Genomic DNA, 19,520 nt, shown 5'->3' on the forward strand with positions numbered 1-19,520 from the left:
ACAGACAGCTGGTTGACTGAATGCATGCATATGTATGGAGATTTATATAAATGGATGAATGGATGGATGGTTGGTTGGTTAGGTGGTAGGCTGTTACAAAACTCGTTTACTCTACGGCATGCTATGTGCAAAAAGAGTGATGACTAGCGGGTGATAGGTGATAAGAAGCCTGTGGAGGCATAAGCAACTTTAATGACACACTTACTTTTCATTATACGATTCCGGTATTCGTCGTCGCGTTGCATGGTGACACTGCCACCTCCGTTTGAAACCATTGAACTAACTTGTTCCATAGGTACAATATCCTGCAACGAAACGAAAAGTAACAACATTAAAAACCATGCAACGAATTAATCACTTCATTTGATTTCAACAACTCGAGCGCACAGCGATAAAAACATTCAATGATTTCTGTGCAAGTTATGAAAGGGATGTGCAGGACCTCTACTAGCCCACCCATGTGAAGGGAAAAAAGAAAAGGTTAGGCCTCTTAGCAGGACTGAGCTTTCTTCTTATGACACTTTCTTGGAAGAACCGGATTTTGAAGTTTGTATTTTGGTAGATATAAAACGGTGTTATTTATTAAAACCAAGTACATTAGGATGGCACAAAAAAAATAAGAAATATATTTTCTCCATGCAACTCCCCAAATTGGTTCTACGATAATATTTAACAGTACCGGTACCGCCAGGGTTTTGAGAATTACCTTTAAATTAAACATAAGCGCCATAAAATTTGTGCATAACCAAATGTGCTCGCCATAATTCAAATAACTTTTGAAGTAATTTATATATTAAAATAACAGTTATTAAAATATTTTTGCAGAAAATTGGGTTTTTGTAAAGAATTTAATGCTTTTAATATACAACCCGTTATGTTATGTACGGGGGCGTACGCTATTTAGGGACAACATGAGGGTAAAACTAATTAGCTTTTAGTTTGAAAAAAAATTATTCAAACTCGATGAATTTTTACACAACTTTAATATGTATAAAATCATTCAACAAAGGTTCCATTAGCTACAATAAGTTCCTCGATGCAGGTCTGGAAACGATTGCATCTCCGAATGAAATACTCCTTATTCATATTGACAATAAAGATATTAATAGCCTCCTTCAGAAAAGAAATGGTGTTATGAGGATGCTTATTGGTTTCACGCTCAACTATGTCTGATATGTAATAACTCAGGGGATTAAGGTTCGGTGCTATGTGAATGGAAATTTTCAGCCATCCAATTTTGTGTCATCCAATCTCTCGGCTGCCGTAGCCGAAAGGGTTGGTGCGTGACTACCATTCGGAATTCAGAGAGAACGTAGGTTGGAATCTCGGTGAAAGACCAAAAAATGAAGAAAAAGTGTTTTCTAATAGCGGTCGCCACTCGGCAGGCAATGGCAAACCTCCGAGTGTGTTTTTGCCATAAAAGAGCTTCTCATAAAAAATATCTGCCGTTCGGAGTCGGTTTAAAACTGTAGGTCCCACAAATAGGAGGAGGAGCTCGGCCAATCACCCAAAAAGGGTATACGCGCCAATTGTATATATATATAATCTTGTGTCGCTATCGGTTTCACTACTGCCTCTAGAACCTCGATATATGCAGCAGAATTCACTGGATGTCCTTGAATAAAGAAGTGTGTTGGAACTGACTACGGGCGCCCCATTACGATTACTGCAAAAGCTGCCAGCTGCTAAAGCAAAAATTTCTTAGGGGAATTATTAAAGAGCTCAAGCTGAAATCGTTTGACTTGATCTCTTGCCGTGCTGTTCTTTATTGTATTTCAATGTTGAATTTTCTGAACTTTGTGCGACTTAAACCTTTTCTCTTTATATTATGTAAATTTTAGAACTTTTCAAGATATTAGAAGATACCAGGGCTTCTAAAACCTTTTGATTTGCCACTTCCTCGCTTCTTATTGACACCCAGATATTCGTTATACGTTTCAACAAAAAAAAGTACATACAAGATGGTATACAGGGAAATCTTTGCTTTTATAGTCATTACTTTGGAAATACAATTTTTATTTTCGTTATACGGAAGAATAATTTTTCACGCACTTCCTTTTCGAAATTTATTGGATTTTAAGAACATGGCCAATGGCTTACGAAGTGAAAAGAGATACGCATCGGTTTCCGGTGTCCCAATGAAAAAGCAAAACCAAAAACGTATGAAGAGGAACTCGTCCCCAAATGAGGGGCGTACGCGCCATTTATTTACATATATAATTTGGAGAGCTAATATGTGAGAGCTCTCTAAGTTTTTGGATTATCCCAGCACACTTTATTTGACCTATGACAGGAAAGAAGTGTAAGAAAAATACCACTGTCGAGCTTATGATTTCCCCGTCCAAATTAATTCTAACATAACCACCGGCCGTGTGTTGCGCCGACTGAGGCACAACAGACGGATAATTTGGTCAATCGACGTTAAAAGTATCTTCCACCTGTCTGTAGTGTTTGTTGTTGTCGAAGGTTGTCGTCTTTCAAAGTGTAATAGCTCTCGCCAAAGGGAGCGCTTGACTATTTCTTCAAAAAAAAATGTTTTTCTTCTACTTTTTTGGCTTTTATATCTTTCCAAACCAAATCGGAGATGGTTAACTCTATTAAAAGTGCTCGCAAGCAGTCATCAGGTTCGAGTTTCGAGTCATCTCAGAAAACGAGGTCGTCGTTGAGCTAGGCAAATTAACAAACTCAAAAGGTTGGATCCCAATCTCAATTGGATTGATAAATAGGATCAACCACCTACCCTTAATCGGAAAGGTAGTTGGTATACAATCTCAAATTGCAGAACGACTGCATTCATTTGTAGCAAAGTTTTTTTACTAAGCGTATGACTATTATCACCACGGCAGAAGGCTGGGTATCCTCTGTAATGACAAAAATTGCAGAGGTCAAAATGAAGAGCAAATAAAATTCAAATTTATAGAGTAAGTAAACTCCCACATCCAGCAAATATGAAAGCACAACTCTCTACAGGACTTGTCCAATAGCATTTTCTACTTTATCAACTATGTTGATTAGTTGTAACACAACCATTCGTAAACTACCAGACAAACCTGAGCTAACCTATAACCTTCACAATTCTAGGAACGTACAGTTTGCTGAAATGAAAGCCCCGAATCATTCCGGTATAGGGATGGCACGCAGAATTGTTTGTCGTAAGATTAAAATATTCGGAAATACATATGACGGCGACTGTATCCGACGGCAAATCAATAGACCTTGAACACAATTCATCAAGAATCCATAATAATTTGAAACCAATCACAAATCTGGTACCAACGAAACGCTTCCGCTAGCTATTTTACATTGACTCAATTTTCTCCGGATTTTTGTAGCAATCCATAAATGGCCGGGACATACCTGATATATGTCAAGGTGATTGAGGAATCCGATATGATACTAACCATATCTAAACATTTATCTACATGCCATATCTTCTACACTTTCCCTTTTTAAACAACTCATCTAGCATGCTTTCCCTATTGGCCCAAGCTTGCCGGTGAATGTCATCAACGGCCACAACAGTTTTTTTGTTTTTACATAGATTTATTTACTAGATCACTTATAACCAAATTTAAGACTAACAGTAAGTTTTTAAATCCTATTCTAATTTACATGCTTATTAGTCCGTTGTGTACACAGATGGCTCAAAGCTCGAGGGCAGGGTGGGCGGAGGTGTATTCTCCGAACATCTGGGGATCTCCTTCAGTTTTCGGCTCACCGGCTACTGTAGTGTCTTTCGGGCTGAATTGATGGCAATAATGAAAACCGCGTCACTGGTTCAGTGTGATGGGATATCTGGAAACGGCATCTATATTTTCACTGATAGCCCTGCGGCGATAAAATCCCTCACAAAAAAGGTCGGCAACCTCCAGCGTAGCCATGAAATGCCGCACATCTCTTAGCGAGATGGCTGAGTCATTTCGCCTAAGGGTAATGTGTGTTACTGGTCATCGAGACATTGGGGGTAACAGTAGAGCCTATGAACTAGCGAGACTCGGCACCAAATTGACCGATGAGTACACAGACAGTGGCATAGGCATACCCTTACAAACATGTAAGCGACTTATCCTTGAAGAAATCATAAGGAAAAAGAATGAAGGATGGCGTAATTAACTGCAAAATCGGCCGTCAACTATGGCCGACTGTCAATGTTAAACGCACAGAATCTCCACTAAGCCAAAACAAGCACAGTCTTAGCACACTGATTTCAGTCACAACGGGTCACTGTCTAATAAGTCTTGTCTTGATGAAGACGAGGAAGAGACAATCTTGCACCTTCTGTGCCATTGTCCTGCTCTATCCAGACGGAGATTTACTATTCTAGGCAGACTATTTTTAACGAATTGCAAGATCTCAATTCTGCAGAAATCGGAGATATTCTAAAATTTTTGAAAAGCACACACTGGTTTTGGGAGAGATAGGGAAAGCTTCCCACGCGACATTACAATGAACTATAAGCCTGTGTGTGTCCTACAGGACAACCACTTCAACCTAACCTAGCCTAGTCTGCTGCGTAGGTTTTTTTTTATCTACGTATCTCCATTTAACACTGGGCGATCTGTTCGCTTTGAATGTGGATGTCGATTGTGTGTTCGACTGCAGTGTTCGGGTGAGTCTACAATTTGTGATATTGAGCTAACTGACATAGGCAAGGATTTGATAAACTACAACAGCAACAGCAGCTTTTTTACTACTGTCATTAAACTTTCTACTGATACTTAGTTACAATATCTCGTTTCTCTAACACCTGTGTGTTCTTATTTAAATTTATTGCTCTACACCTCCTAAAGGAACACTGTTTAATTTAATATTAATACTTTTTTGTTTTTTTTTTTATGAAAAATATTTTCCTCACGTGTTAAAAAGATTCCGTTTAGTGTTACCAGTTTTTTTTTACAGATAAATGTGTTGTACAAAGACACAGCTGGTGCTTGGAGACCTGCAGTTTCATTAATCACCGCATATTTTCTCAGTGCTTTCCAACACAAAAGCGTAAAGATTCAGAATTGAAAATTTGCTTGCACGTTGGTGTTGTGTATTGCAATAATAGCAAAGATATGGACTACCCATGAACTGAGGGGAAAGAAGGGTTTGCGATTAAACCATAATTTTTTCATTTTTCTAATAGCAGCCACACTTTCAATCGCTTCTTCCCTACAAGGTTATTTAAATATATCAAATAGCTAAGCGAAAGGAAAACAAAGAGAAAATGGAATGAACGAATAAGTGCTCAAGACACTTTCAAAAAAATTCAAATCAAACACATATACCTACATAAATGAAATGTATTGTATTTACATTTCAGTACGCAAAGACCATAAATCTAAACCAAAATACGGGTAAGCAATTCTTGGGCTTGACCAGCCTTGATCCCTGCAGAAACCAATACACTTCAACTATTTATAACGGAATAGCTATTATTTTATACTTATATACCTTCACCACTGGAACTTCCTCAACTTCCAAGACATAAATATTACTCCTCATTGGCATTGTCTACCGTTCTGTTAATGTGACCACCGTGGTATTTCTAACCGTAATTAACTGAAGATAATTTGGTGCACATTTAATTAATTAAGAGTACAATCAAACAACTACATTGCTTTTACTTGGTAGGCTTCCTCAAACCGTCGTCGACGAAAGCGCGAATACAATAAAAGCGTTGCTGTTAATCCGTATTTCTGCCACTTACTGTATAAGCAATGTTTAAATTAGGGTATTTTGTCCTGTTGTTTGCTAAAATGGATTTGTAGATTTTCCCTGCAGTAAACTGCACTATATCCTTCCTAGCAGAGACTAGTCCACTTAAGTAGGGTACTAGTCCTGACTTATTATTATATTTTTATTTAACCACTTCATGGACTATATTTAACAATATTTTAATGGGTGCTTCACATGTGCAGTGAGTTGATTTTATATTGGATGGCCGCGAACGAATAATAGAGGAATTATTCTTCTCATCTGATTCAAAACTATAAGAATAGCAACGCCGAAACTAAAGAAACTTCAGCAAAAGTTTATATTATTTACAAACTGCCGCAATTTGTTCAAACTCAGTTAAATCAAGGCCGTTTTTGAACTTGGATAGACAAATTTTCGTACAACATACATCCGAAAGTAGCCCCAGTTCCTCAAATCAATAATTTCAAATGCTTTGGCAGTTTTGCTGCAGCACTTGCTTAAACTCTGGACTCAGTGACTATAAAACTATAACAGGACTGAATGAAATTCCTCAAGTGCCGGCTATGATATGTTGGGATTCGCGCTACAGTAGATATTTGATAATGGGAGATCGAATTCTTGATATTGGATAAGTAAAAATTGACACGCGGTGTAACAAATTGGTGTCCTTTTTGTTTTTAAAACGTTTAATTGAAACTGCCCTCAAAGTGGTTCGAAATTTCCAGAGACTCGGTGTGACAACTTTTTCTACTAGAATAAGCTTAGTGAGGAACCGAAAAGTCTTGAGAAACTATGTTAATAAAAGAATAGAGCTGCATTACCGCTTGAAATAAAAATTGTAAAAAATTATCAAAACGGATGAGATCAAATTAGAAAATAAAATGAGAAAAGAAAGAATTCAATATGCACCGAAAGGTTATAGAAGCAAAAGTTCAAACCGTGGACTTCTTTGGACAGAGAGTGGGAGGTGCTTAGTGATCGTACTGAATACTAAGTTAAGGTGGAAAAACAATACCGAGAGAGATCAGTAGAGAGCATAGATACATGGAGTTGTAAGAAGAACTTCAAGGAAAACTGCGGACTGTAAGCAAGTGATGTACGTTGATATACTTATATACTGTCATCATAAAACTGATATTAAACTATGACTTCATAGTGCTGACCTGTCTTAAGTCACAAGTTACCTGTTTTAAGTTAACTAAGTAGCGTAAAAAGAGCAGCAGGTGTGAATAAAACGGGTGCAATAAATCTTGTACAACATGATCACAAAGGAATAAAACTGTCGGAGAACATATCTGTTATGAGATCTCTGTCAGAGGTAGTGTAAAATAAATAGAAAGCTTTTGTCTAAGCAACATAGAAAGAAGACAGCATATCTGTTAAATAGATCAATGGCTGACGTGCTTAAAATTTCAGCAACTGTTATTGGGCGCTGCTCACTTCTTTTCTATACCTGCTGATATAGCAGGTCTTGATATGAAAAATCTGATGAACTTCATCAGCAGCCTAAAGAGGCTAACACAACTGCAAATTAGTCACCGGTCCACATATACTCAACTCACCCCACCCCTTTCCTTTTCGTCCTATCGTTTTTTCCTTCACCTCTTTTTCCCCTCTTGCAATGGTATCACAAAGGATGAGCCAAACTTCTTTCCTCCAAGTGGGCCCACTCTCTGGGCAACCATTACTACCTAACCTAACCTATGGGGTACAAGGCCAGGTACTCACTGATGTCCCCCCTGCAACCCCTTCACAACGAGGCCTCCAAGCTCACGGTTAAGCAACACAGTAAAATGCTCAGCAAGCATTTTATGCTAGGATCCTACATTTGCTGGAGCCTGAGTCACTTCCCAGGCGATCGAGGAGACATCTCTTCGACTACACCGACTTGGTACACGACCACACATAACTGCAAATACTTGACCGGACAGTACATAGACTGACAATAAACAGCATTCATCGGGAGACTCTCACCACCTTCCTAAAGGTGTTCTCCGAGATCCGCGTGAATTTGTCTCAATTACGTTCCGGGTATTGCAGTAGACTAAGCTCCTACTTATCTAGAATATACCCCGGTGAAGGCACGCCGCATGATTCTAGCCACGTATTCACATTCCCTCCCAAACCGACTCGCCTAACATCCCTCTCTCTCTGGACCCAACCCATGGAAGCAGCACGCTTCAAGGGCCACCGCACTTACAGGACTGACTGTGGGTCTAACAAAACTGTAACCATTTGTAACTTTACCATAGTTGTCTCCCCTTTCAAACCAGTTTGCAACCAGTCTCTAGAAAAGTTATATCAGCAAAAGCCTTCTAATGAAACTATATTCATGTATGAACACGAATGTGCATATGTTGACAGCCGTTTGTGCTAAGTTGTAACTAAAAGCTAAGCTATTCTATGGTCGATTGTATTTGGCATTTAAGCGTGCAAAGTAAATACATATTTGCATTGGAACCTGCATCGCGATAACTATTAAATATATGTTTGTTTAATATTTTCTAAATATAGTACGTCTATGTACCTAAATGTACACATTAGTATAAGTATTTGCACTCTTGCTGTGTCATGTCATCCGCCCTAGGGTATTTTTTAAGCATCAAGGTCTTATTGGGCAAAATGCCCAGCGTGTCGTATACGTAATTATTGTGATTATGCATTGTAATTTTGATGCCCCCCAAAGATATGTCAAAAGAATAAAAATGTTTTATCCTATTTGTTTACGAAAGTACGCTTTGGTATATGTACGTTTATTTGTGTATTTAATTGCAAGCAAAAATTCAGTTTAATGATTTTCTCTTACAGTAAATCAAATTGTATTTAAGCACTCTTTATGTGATTTTCCCCAATTGAATGACATACTGTTAAATATTAACTGGGATGGTGATTGTTTAATTGGATATGTGATTGTTTTTCTACATTTAAATCCCATGTTGTCGAAATTTGTTTGCAAAATATTCCTTTGATTCGAAAAATGTTTTTCAAAATTCCATGGCACACCAACGAACTGCTATTTTTTTAAGTATTACCTGAAAAATTCAATTCAATTGCTTAAATACATTTATTTGCAATAATTACGTTCCATGTGTTCAAGAGAGTATTAAATCCAGCCCTATGTCTTATGCCACTATATTAAACCTAAGAAATCCTGTAGAAGGGTTTCATCTGCTATTTGTATTAGTAGTAAATCTGCCATTAGAAGCAGTCAAACTTTTCGCAGCATTTTTTCAATATAATTTCATTCAGAACTATAGTAATTCAGATTCTTATTGCTTTTTCGATAGGTCTTTAAAGCAATCTTCAACTGGGAGTTTTGTGCGCTGAAGTCGATGACGGACATGGAATTTTAAGCTGAAACCCCTCTTTACAGACTTATTTTGATTGTTGTTTTTTTTTTGTTTTTGACTATTTTTCTATGAAATATGCGGCAATCTGGAATTTTCGTCGATTACTGAAAACTAACAAGTATATGCTCAATTTTGGCAATAAAAATAAAGTACTGAGCTTAGGGCCTATTTCATTTAATAGTCACATTAATTTCAAAATAGGTTTAAGAAACTCATAACCCTCCCTAAATATAAATTGAGAACGCTCACAAGCAATCTCCTACGGTTCCATATTGTCCACTGGCTCTTGTCGTTTCTGCGACCAATCGGCGGAAACTCCAATACAGGTTCTTCTTGAATGTGACGCTATAGCGCGTAGAAGGTTGAGATATTTCAACCAGCCCATCCCAGATCTATCTAATAAAGGAACTAGGATGAGGTGAGGTACTGTGAGCTGTGGGCACAAAAAACGAAGGTCGACATGAGGTCGAAATGCAAACCTCTAATTTTATTCAATTTAGTTCTACGTGATTAATCTTATTCTAAAAAAATCTTATTGATGCTCGTAATACTAGTCCCAAAGAATGCCCCAATCTCACGATACAGGCTATGACAATCTTGCTCAATTATTTCACACACAGCATCGAGTTTTTCTGCCACAAAAACTGATTTTGGACGATCTTCCCGAAATTCGACGGTGAGCGAACAGGGACCACGAGAAACTCAGTTCTTTACGATGCTAAAATATGGAGCCTGCTCGCCGTATAATGATTTTAGTTTACCGATGCATTTTTGTTCACGACGAAAGTTGTGAAAAATAACCACACTAAAATATTCAGAAATTCACTTCCTTCTTTGTCGAGATGGATTTTTTAATTTTAAAATGCCCCAGTGCATTCTTGTTAGAATATTTCTAACGTCAAATGGTGCCTGGCATCTCTGGAAGTGTACAAGACCGGAAATATAAATAGCCACCTCCGTATGTAGTTATGTACCTCATATGTATGTTAATTTTTAAATGAAGTATTGCAAAAATATATTCTAAACATTTGCTTATTTTATGCGTTTTACTACTTGAGATAAAATAAACATAAGGCATTCGTGCTTATTTCTAACTCCCTCTTTTTTTAATTTTTTAATCTTCAAATAGGGGTACGCCAGGCTTTTTTCTTTCAAGAGCAAATATTCGAGTTCTTTTACATTGGCAGCTAATTTACTTTTTTCTCAAACTTTTGTATGGCTTCGGTGATTTCCTTGGCATTTTTTTTTTATTTCTCACTCTTTACCCTTTTACTTCATTTATTTGAAGTCTAAAACATAATTATTGTGTTTACGGACCACTTAGAGCTAACATGAGCTTAAATTACTACAGATAATTATTAAATAAACTAAAAAAAAGTTAAGAATTTTAATTATAAAATTCATTCTTTGAAACCGAAAAGTCAAGCGGAATAGCCCTCGAAATCTAATTGAATTCTCTTAGAGCGAGAGGAATAGGAGCATTAAGCGCATAATTCGTGTTAAGAGATTTAAGACGAAATGGGTAAGCATTGTGTAGAGATCTAGTAGAAATGTGAAAGTGACTGTTCCGTAAGTGCTTTAAAAAAAAAAGAGAGTGAGAGAGAGACCTTAAATTAATTGAAATAAAAGGGGAATTATAGGAGGGAATAGGATTTGAAAAATTTTAACGACCTGAGAGCATACTTAAGGAACACCGTCTATACACATTCAATTCTCTCAACTGAAAATTGGTGGCAAGGCTTCTAGATAAATGTTGCATACTCTAATCTAGAGCGAACCAAGGAAGTAAAAAGTAATTTGTAAGTGTAGAGATCCGAGAACATCAAGCTATTATGCCGCATAAAACCGAAGATTGAGTAAGAAATCGATACAATAAAGTTAATGTGACTATTGAATGAAAAATGGGAGTCAAAGATCACACCTAAATCTTTGAATTTATGAAAAGATTGAAGTAAAATGTTATGAAGATGATGATCTTTTGAGTTTTGGCGAAAGTAACATAAAAGCATTTCATAATATTTAGAGAGATGCCAGAGTTACTGGACCAGCGAATGAGGGCCTTAATTTCCGTTTGCAACATAGGAACACCCTAATTTTTTCTAATTGCAGAAAATGTTTTCAAATCATCAGCATACAGAAGAAAATTGGCAAATTAAAAGCAAGTAATATCACTAATAAATTGTAGGAAGAGAAGAGGCCCTAAAATACTGTCTTGTGGCACCCCTGAAGGTGCAATGAAAGGTTCCAAACATTCATCCTCAATCGTTACCACACATCATCTACCGGATAAATAAGATTTCAACCATTGAAAGAAAGCAGTATTAAAACCAAACGAGGCTAATTTACGTAATATAATTGTATGAGAAGCTTCATCAAATGCTTAAGAAAATTCGGTACTTGAAAACCTTCAGCAAAAGTTGAAATGCAATATTCCCCAAAAGTAGCCAGGTAGGAAAATGTAGGCATACCCGAGAGAAATCCATGCTGATTGGGCGAAATTAAGCTCTTAGACACAAAGTAATATACATCTTTTCTTTTACAATTCCTTCGAAAAGTTTAGATATAATAGAAACCTTCGAGTTCGGCCTATAGTTGCACACATCATTCTTTTTGCCACTTGCAGTTTAGTTGTTATTTTCCAAACTTTGATAAAAACTCCAGAAGGTAGAGATTTATTAAAGCTTAGTTTGAGAGGAATAACAATAGCCGAGTAGTTTTTGAGAAAAATTACGGACAGCTCAATCTTATCAGTTCGCAAAGATGTTTTTAAGTCCAAAATCTCATTTTCAATGTACAGAAAAACAAGGTTTATATTGCCAAAATTCAAAGATGAAGGTAGATTAACATGACAAGAAGAAATTAGATTTGAAAAAATTGACAAACAAATTGTCTACGTCCGCAGGTGTAGCAGCAGGTTTGTCATTACAATGAACCGCAGAAGGGACTCCAGGTATCTTACTGTGGCTGAGATGCATGTTAGAAGTGATATTAAATACCTCTAAAACCCTATAAATAGAGGGATTGAAACAATTTTCAAGCTATTATTTTTTATCGGTGCTCTTTCCTTTTAACCATTTTACCGATTTTTAAAATGTTCTTACGTTTGGTCAAGTTTACTTTTGACAGCAAAAGGTCTTCACAACCCAAATTTTTTGCAGCGGTTATGTTAGATATTTGGCCGAACTTCTTTTCCCCTGTGTAATTTGCGTCTTATGTTGTCCTATAAACGTTGGAAACCTACAGCTTTATGTCGACTCCGAGCGGTAGATACTTTTTTATAAGAAAACTTTCAAGGCGGAAACATCCCCGGATATTTGTCATTGCTTATGGAAGGACGATCACCGGTAGAAAAAAATTATCCATAATTTTTCGACTTGGCTATGGCGACCGAGCAATAGAGCTGCTATTTATGAAATACAGTTTTTCTTATAGAAAGGTTTTTGATTTCCGCTTAGGTCCCCATTTAATTTGCCGCCCGGTTAACTATTCGTATGCTCCATCAGATCTTTCAAATTCATACAAATAGATAGGTTTTGACAGATATCATTCCTTGGTATTTTCGGAAAACTTTTAAATAAGTTAACTACTATTTTATTAGTCTGTACCTCCCCTTCATATATGCCGGTGCAAACTTTTCAGTCAAGTTATTTACACATTTATTTGCAATACCTCAACATTCGTTCGTTCACAGTAAACATCAGCAGTCCTCCACACTGACGATATGCACCTATGCACAGATATACAACTACGATGCAATGACATTTACGGCTTTAACCTTTGTCGACATTTCCACTAAAGCCTACTAAAAATGTATCAGACAAATTGAAAGTTTATTCTGTAACCGCACAAACAGCCACAGCCACCAACACCATTGGTAAAGCAAGAACCAGCAACCGACAACAAGGCAACAGAACAGCAAAAATTCCAGACGTGACAGTAACAGTATTATAGTTACAGTGCCAATAGCCACACACATTTACACTTACATACACACACATGTAATAGTATACATCTAGCAATTTACATTTTAAATTTATTCACATAGCAAATAAACGTCCAGTAAGTTTGCATATGAATTTTTCATTTTTTAATACTCGTGCATATGTGAAAATACACCACGCACATTTTATAATACCTAACAACCCATATTGTAAGAAAATAGTCATAAACGAATTTAACGTCTAATTTTAGCTTTTTCTTTCGTTCCACTATCTGAGCCGCCTGAGCTGAAGAATTTATGTGTGACTACCTTTGAGTTCGCCCCAGATTCAAAGGTCATCGTAAAGACAAAACATGAAATAATAGAAAATTTTGTTTCTCTAATAGCTATAGTCCTTCTATAGAAGCTGCTTATCTTCTCTTCGGAGGTGGCATGAAATTGAGCATATTTCCATTTGTAGAGCAAAATCATTTGTGGAGCGAGTACAAATTGAAAATTGAAGGAGAAACCCGTCATTTATTTTAAGAATATGCCGATATATTAAATAACTTTCGAAATTATTAGATCAAAGTATAAGGTCCAGTCTACTACGCCATTCGTAAACTTATTATCTAACAGTTTTGTCAATTTTTCTTAAGAAAAAAGTTTACTAATGCGACAGATATTAACTTTACATGTAGGTTTAAACTTTTTTATTTTCTTTAATAGTTTCAACATTAAAAAATATTTTTTTTTTTTTCAAATATTTGTCATCACCGAGGTTGCGCGTAAAGTAACAATTAAATAATTGAAAACGAAATATTTATTTCTTGCTAGGAATAAAAAAAATGTAAAATCCCAGTGAAGATTTGTTGTGATATATAAGTAGAATATTATAATACTTGGAGATTCTTCTTATTGATTAAAGTGATAACCGCTTAAGCGATTTTGCCGAGTTTAAAAAAGCGCGCCGGTCGCTTCTTTTTAGTGCTAACTGGCGCCAGTTGTGCACATCAAGATAAGCCAAGTCCTACGCCACATGGTATTTTCGGCGCAGTGGAAACCTTCCTCATTTTCTGCTACCACTCCTAGACAACATATCTAATACTTTCATACTCGGAGCATTCGTATTCATTCAGACGATATGAACCGTTGGATCTTTATCATCGCCTGCGATACTCGCCAAAGTCCAAAAATCTTCTGCAGAAACTTTCTTTCAAACTTGGAATGTGCCTCATCGGATATTATCTTCGTTCAAGCTTTTGCATCATACAATAAGATATAAGAATCACGGGGAAATATATATTATATTAAGAGGTACTTTTACAGTATTAGTTTTGTTTGCCGAGGGAGGACTTTACTACATAATTGTCTGCTTAGTCCAGAGGTGCTCTTATTGGCAAAAGAGATTATCCTCTGGATTTCAAGGCTGAGATTATTATGGGTGCGAATGCTGGTTCCGAAATAAATCAACCTCTATGTGGAGCTTCCTCGTTATTAACGTGTTTGCTAATACGCAAAATTTTACCTCATATTTGTTATTATAAATTGTCGAAAAAACCGTTGTGTCTCTTTCGAGGCAAATCTTTCTTTCCTTTTTCTGTTTTTTTTTTTGTTTTTTTAGTGATACTAGAAGTGCGTAAAATGCAACGCCGGTTATTAAAAACAGACTTTTTCGAATTGTAACTCCTTTTGAATTGACTTTTCACTTACTTTACAGTCTTAAATATTAGCAGAAGAGACGCAACTAAAAATAATTTAATGGGAAATGCGTTCAAATTTTATCAAAAGAAACATAATTAAAAAAATCAGTTTTAACAAGTTTTACAACAGACCTCATCTGTTTAATTTGGTATTATTTTTCAGTTACTTACGGGTTCTCGATCTCGAATTCTGATCTGTGGAGATCAACTCAGCAAATCCCAATATTCTTAAGATTTGCAGAAGAAAATGGGGTTGGATTGGCCACGTCTATCGTAGACAATGTGATGACATAGCAAGAGCTGCTATTGATTGACACACCCAAGGCAGCTGTAGACGAGGAAAGCCAACATTGAGAGAAATAATGGATTTGGAAACGCGCGCCGTGAGTTTAAATTGGAACGAAGCCAAGAGACTAATGCAGAACAGATTGAAATGGAAGAATTCGTACTGCCCCTTGTTCCTTCGTGGAACCATAGAAAATAATATCTGTTTTCTCAAAACTAACAAATTTTAAGATATGTCAAGTTTGAAGCATAACGTAAAGCTCAAACTTTATTTATATATATTTTTTTTTGTTTCAGCTCCCGTTAGCTTTTATTTTCCTACTCTACCCTTGATACTGAAGAAAATAAAACGGAAATTAGTTTTATAAAGTAATATAGAAATGTCATTTACAACAAAAGCCCATCAGAATTTATATCTGACATACTTTTAGAAAACAAAAAGAAATAAGTCGTTAAAATAAAAAATCATTTGTCACACAATTTTTTTTTATTTTATAAGAAGCCTATATCATAAAAAAGCAAATGCAAGGAAATCAATAAAAATCAATCATGACTGTTATCCCTTTTTGAAAAGTCATTAAAGAATCTTCACCGACATGTTTCCAGTCAAAAAAAAGTTAAAATGTTTCTTTTAATTTTTCAATCAAAATGAAGAAACCTGGCATGTATTATTCAGCAAGTGTCAGCAATGCAAGTCAGTGCAGATCGTGCGTTCTCAGTACTTAACCTTGTTTTCATTGATTTGCAATGCCTTTTGTCTGAGCAGAACTTGGTAGCTATATGAATTATTAATTTGAACTCCTTCTCGTTCCATTAAAAATATGAGTAACTTAATGTTTAAATTAATGAAATTAACTGTTTGTCTGGGAAAAATATTGAAAGAAGATGAAAACTGCAATTAAAAAGGAAGGGCATTTTTCACTTTGATTCCTTTTACTTTCATTGTTATGATGTATTGTTATGGGAATATAAACTACTGTTTTGGATCAAAAAAATAAAATAAAATTTTCAACTTTTATATTTAACTAAAAAAAAGAAAAGCCAAATTTTAACATTTGATCGAAAAAATGTAAGTAAATTTTCAACTTTTTGTTATGACCAAAAAACTATAGCTCACAAGAAAACGCTTAATTGAGATGTACGAAATGGATCAAGTATGTACCGAGTCTCCACTTATGGTTGTAACTTAACCTTACTCTTTTATTCGCTCATTTCATTTTCTTTCTTGCACCAGGTCAGACCTACGCTTTAAAATATAAGAAATATGCAAAAGTCTTACATGAAATATAAAGAATTATAGAGGAAACTAAGGTAAATAAAAACTTAGTTACAATTAAATAATGAATTATCAAAACAAATATGTAAAAACGAAAAGAATAAAATAAGCTACTTTACAGGTTTTTAAAGCATCAAGCAAATAAAGCAGCTATTAAAAATTAAATTTCTTCCTCTTATTCTTCGCCGGAAGTTCCATCCCTGAAGAGAGAATCTGGAATGGCAGCCAAATACGCTTCCCCAGCTATTATGTCCTCATCATTTGGCGTAAACCGCTTTCCACGCATGAATTCTTTTAGATCTGCAAACAGTTGAGAGAGTCCAACGGTTGGATGTTCCAACAATTTGAAACCTTAATTCATGGATTTAAGCCATTTTAAAAATTCTCTTGTGACACGGTGCATTGTCCCGATGAAAACGGGTTGCAAACTGGGTATTTTTTCACGAATTTTTTCCTTCAGGTAGTCTAAAAGGATGCAATAATATTCAGAATTTATTGTATTACCAGTTTGCAAGTGATTCACAAACAAAACTCCTATCGCATCCCAAAACACTGATGCTAACACCTTCTTGCTGTCGCCATAGCCGATTGGGTTGGTGCGTGACTACCATTCGGAATTCGGAGAGAACCTAGATTCGAATCTCCGTGAAACATCAAAATGAAGAAAATGTTTTTTTTCTAACAGCAGTCGCCACTCGGCGGGCAATGGCAAACCTCCGAGTGTATTTCTGTCATGAAAAAGGTCCTCATAAAAAATATTTGCCGTTCGGAGTCGGCTTAAAACTGTAGGTCCCTCCATTTGTGGAATAATACCAAGACGCACGCCAAAAACTGGTGTAGGCGCCAATTATGTATATGTACTATATACGACGTGTTTTTCAAAAATTATTTATTTATTCATTAAGATCTATTGTCCCCTTCAAAGTAATCCCCATGAGATATTATGCACTTGTGCCAACGTTTCTTCCAATCTTCGAAGCACTTCAAAAAATCATTTTTTTCTCTTGTTCAGCTCCTCCTTCGATGCCGTCTTTATCTCGTCAATCGTAGTGCAGCGTCGTCCTTTAATAGGCCTCTTCAGTTTTGTGTGTTGTTTTTGGCCAAAATGTCGCACAAAACCAACGATGTGTGAGCAAGGGCGTTATCGTAATACAGAGCCAATTTTTGAATTCGCATAACTTGCAGGTAATATTCCTTATTGACCGTTTTATCCTATAGCAAGAACTCATGATGCACAACGCCCCTGTATACGAAGAAAACGGTAAGCAAAAATTTTACATTCGACCGAACTTGGCGCACTTTTTTCGATCTTGGTTCATAAGCCATGTTCATGTGATGCTGCTTTTCGTCGAAATTGAGCAGTTTGGGTACGAATTTTGCATCTCATGCCCAAATCATTGAAAAAAATCGAATGGCACGAGCCAATCGATATGTCTAGGTCCTCAGCAACTTCTCTAACGGTGATTCGACGATTGGACAATACCATTTTCTTCACTTCATCAATTTTTTCGTCTGTTGTTGAAGTGCTCGAGCGTTCGGCACGCTTTTCGTCGTCCACATCTTCTCGGCCTTCTGAAAACATTTTGTACCACCGATAAACGTTGCTTTGCTCCAAAGTAGCTTCTCCGTATGACACAGTCAACATTCGGAATGCATCCGCGCACTTAATTTCGTTTTTCACACAAAATTTGATACAGGTTCTTTGATCCATCTTTTTGAATAGGTAAAAATCGAAGACGAGCTGAAACACGTGCAAGCAAAGCAGCTGTCAACAATTAACTGAACATTCAAAACGGCCGAACTCGTCGCCATTTCGTCATGAGTTAGAGACATGAGTACCAACATATCGCCACAAAAAAATTTAAGTTCGAATATACGTAGCCTGAGAAAATTCAAAATTCGCAATACTTTTTGAACACACCTCGTATATACAAGGTGAACTCCAAAATAAACAAGACTGGTGTCATACAAATGTTTTTGATGGCGCCATCTTTTTAATTAGTTAGTGCATTGGAAGTTACATCCTCAGTTGACTTCTAGTGAAAGCTTGGTGACATTCGGTTCAGTGGAAGCGAAGTGCGTCTAAATTGTCAGTATGTTTGTGTCATCTGTACAAAAATGAGTACCGAAGAAAGAGCTGATATCAAATTTTGTTTTAAAATCGGTAAAACATTTACCGAAACATTGATGAAAAAAGTTTATGGTGATGATTGTCTATCTCGTGCCAGAGTTCATAAGTGAGGTTTAGACGTTTCAGAGATGGTGTAAATGACAAAATCAGTAATCACCGAAAACTCCATCGAAATTGTTCATAAATTTATCGAAAATTAACCGAAATCATCGTTAAAATTCATGGAATCGGAGTTGAATATGTCCATAACATCGATTTATCACATTTTAACTGATTATTTGGGCTTACGAAAGATCTGTGCACGTTTCATTCCGCACAAGTCGAGAACTTCCTTTACAACATTATAGCTCATTATAGCTGGTGATGAAACGTGTTGTTTCCAACGTGAACCTGAAACTAAGCGTCAAAGTGCCGAATGGAAGCCCCAGGCGAGCCACTACCCAAAACTTCGCGATTGGAGAAGTCAAAAATCAAGGTGATGCTAATTTGTTTTTACGATTCCAGGGGAATTGTCCACAAGGAGTTCGTGCCAATGGGTCAAACGGTCAATGTAATTTTCTATCTGGCCAGAGATTGTATCGAGGCCAGAGAGGATTATTTTGAATAAATAAATTCGAAGTTATCAGAACAAAGCTCCTGTCATTTATATTTTAGCTCAGTCTTGTTTATTTTAGACTTCACTTTTTATAACACTTTCTTGACCGATTTCTTGACACGAACTCGTTTCGGCTCACACCTCTCTTTAACCTCTTGTTTTGATTTAGAATCATGGTGATAGACTCAAGATTCATCCATAGTGGTGAATTGACGCAAAAAATCTACTATTCCCTTATGAACTTTCACCATTTGTTCATAAATTTCCTCTGCTTTTAAACCTTCCAAAAGAAAGTACAATCCCTGCACGAAACTTGATTTTTTTCATTGTAGTTTCCTGTATTAAACTACCAATAAGTTATTTTCTTCTTAATTGCTGTACCTTTGGAACAAACAAAACAATTTATGTAAATACCACGAAAAAATTTGAAAAATGAGATCGTAAACGTTGAAATTATTTTTTTGGGCATAACTAGCATACAACTAATTTTGAATAATTAATTTGTTTAAAAAAAATTCCATGTTGATTGTCGAATACCCAAAAGTTAGATATTTTAGTTTTGGCTTTTGTATGCCGTAG

General features: G+C 36.2%; 1 long non-coding RNA gene across 1 annotated transcript in view; it reads right to left on the reverse strand.

Annotated features, from left to right (window-relative positions):
* Positions 1–211: 211 nt before the first annotated feature.
* LOC128859586 (uncharacterized) overlaps positions 212–19,520 on the reverse strand; it is a 31,902-nt gene continuing 12,593 nt past the window's right edge. The window contains exon 3 of the long non-coding RNA XR_008454173.1: positions 212–305. This is a non-coding gene — a long non-coding RNA (uncharacterized LOC128859586). The remainder of the gene's footprint in view (positions 306–19,520) is intronic.

This window comes from Anastrepha ludens, chromosome 4 (genome assembly GCF_028408465.1).
Source record: "Anastrepha ludens isolate Willacy chromosome 4, idAnaLude1.1, whole genome shotgun sequence".
Taxonomy (NCBI): Eukaryota; Metazoa; Arthropoda; class Insecta; order Diptera; family Tephritidae; genus Anastrepha; species Anastrepha ludens.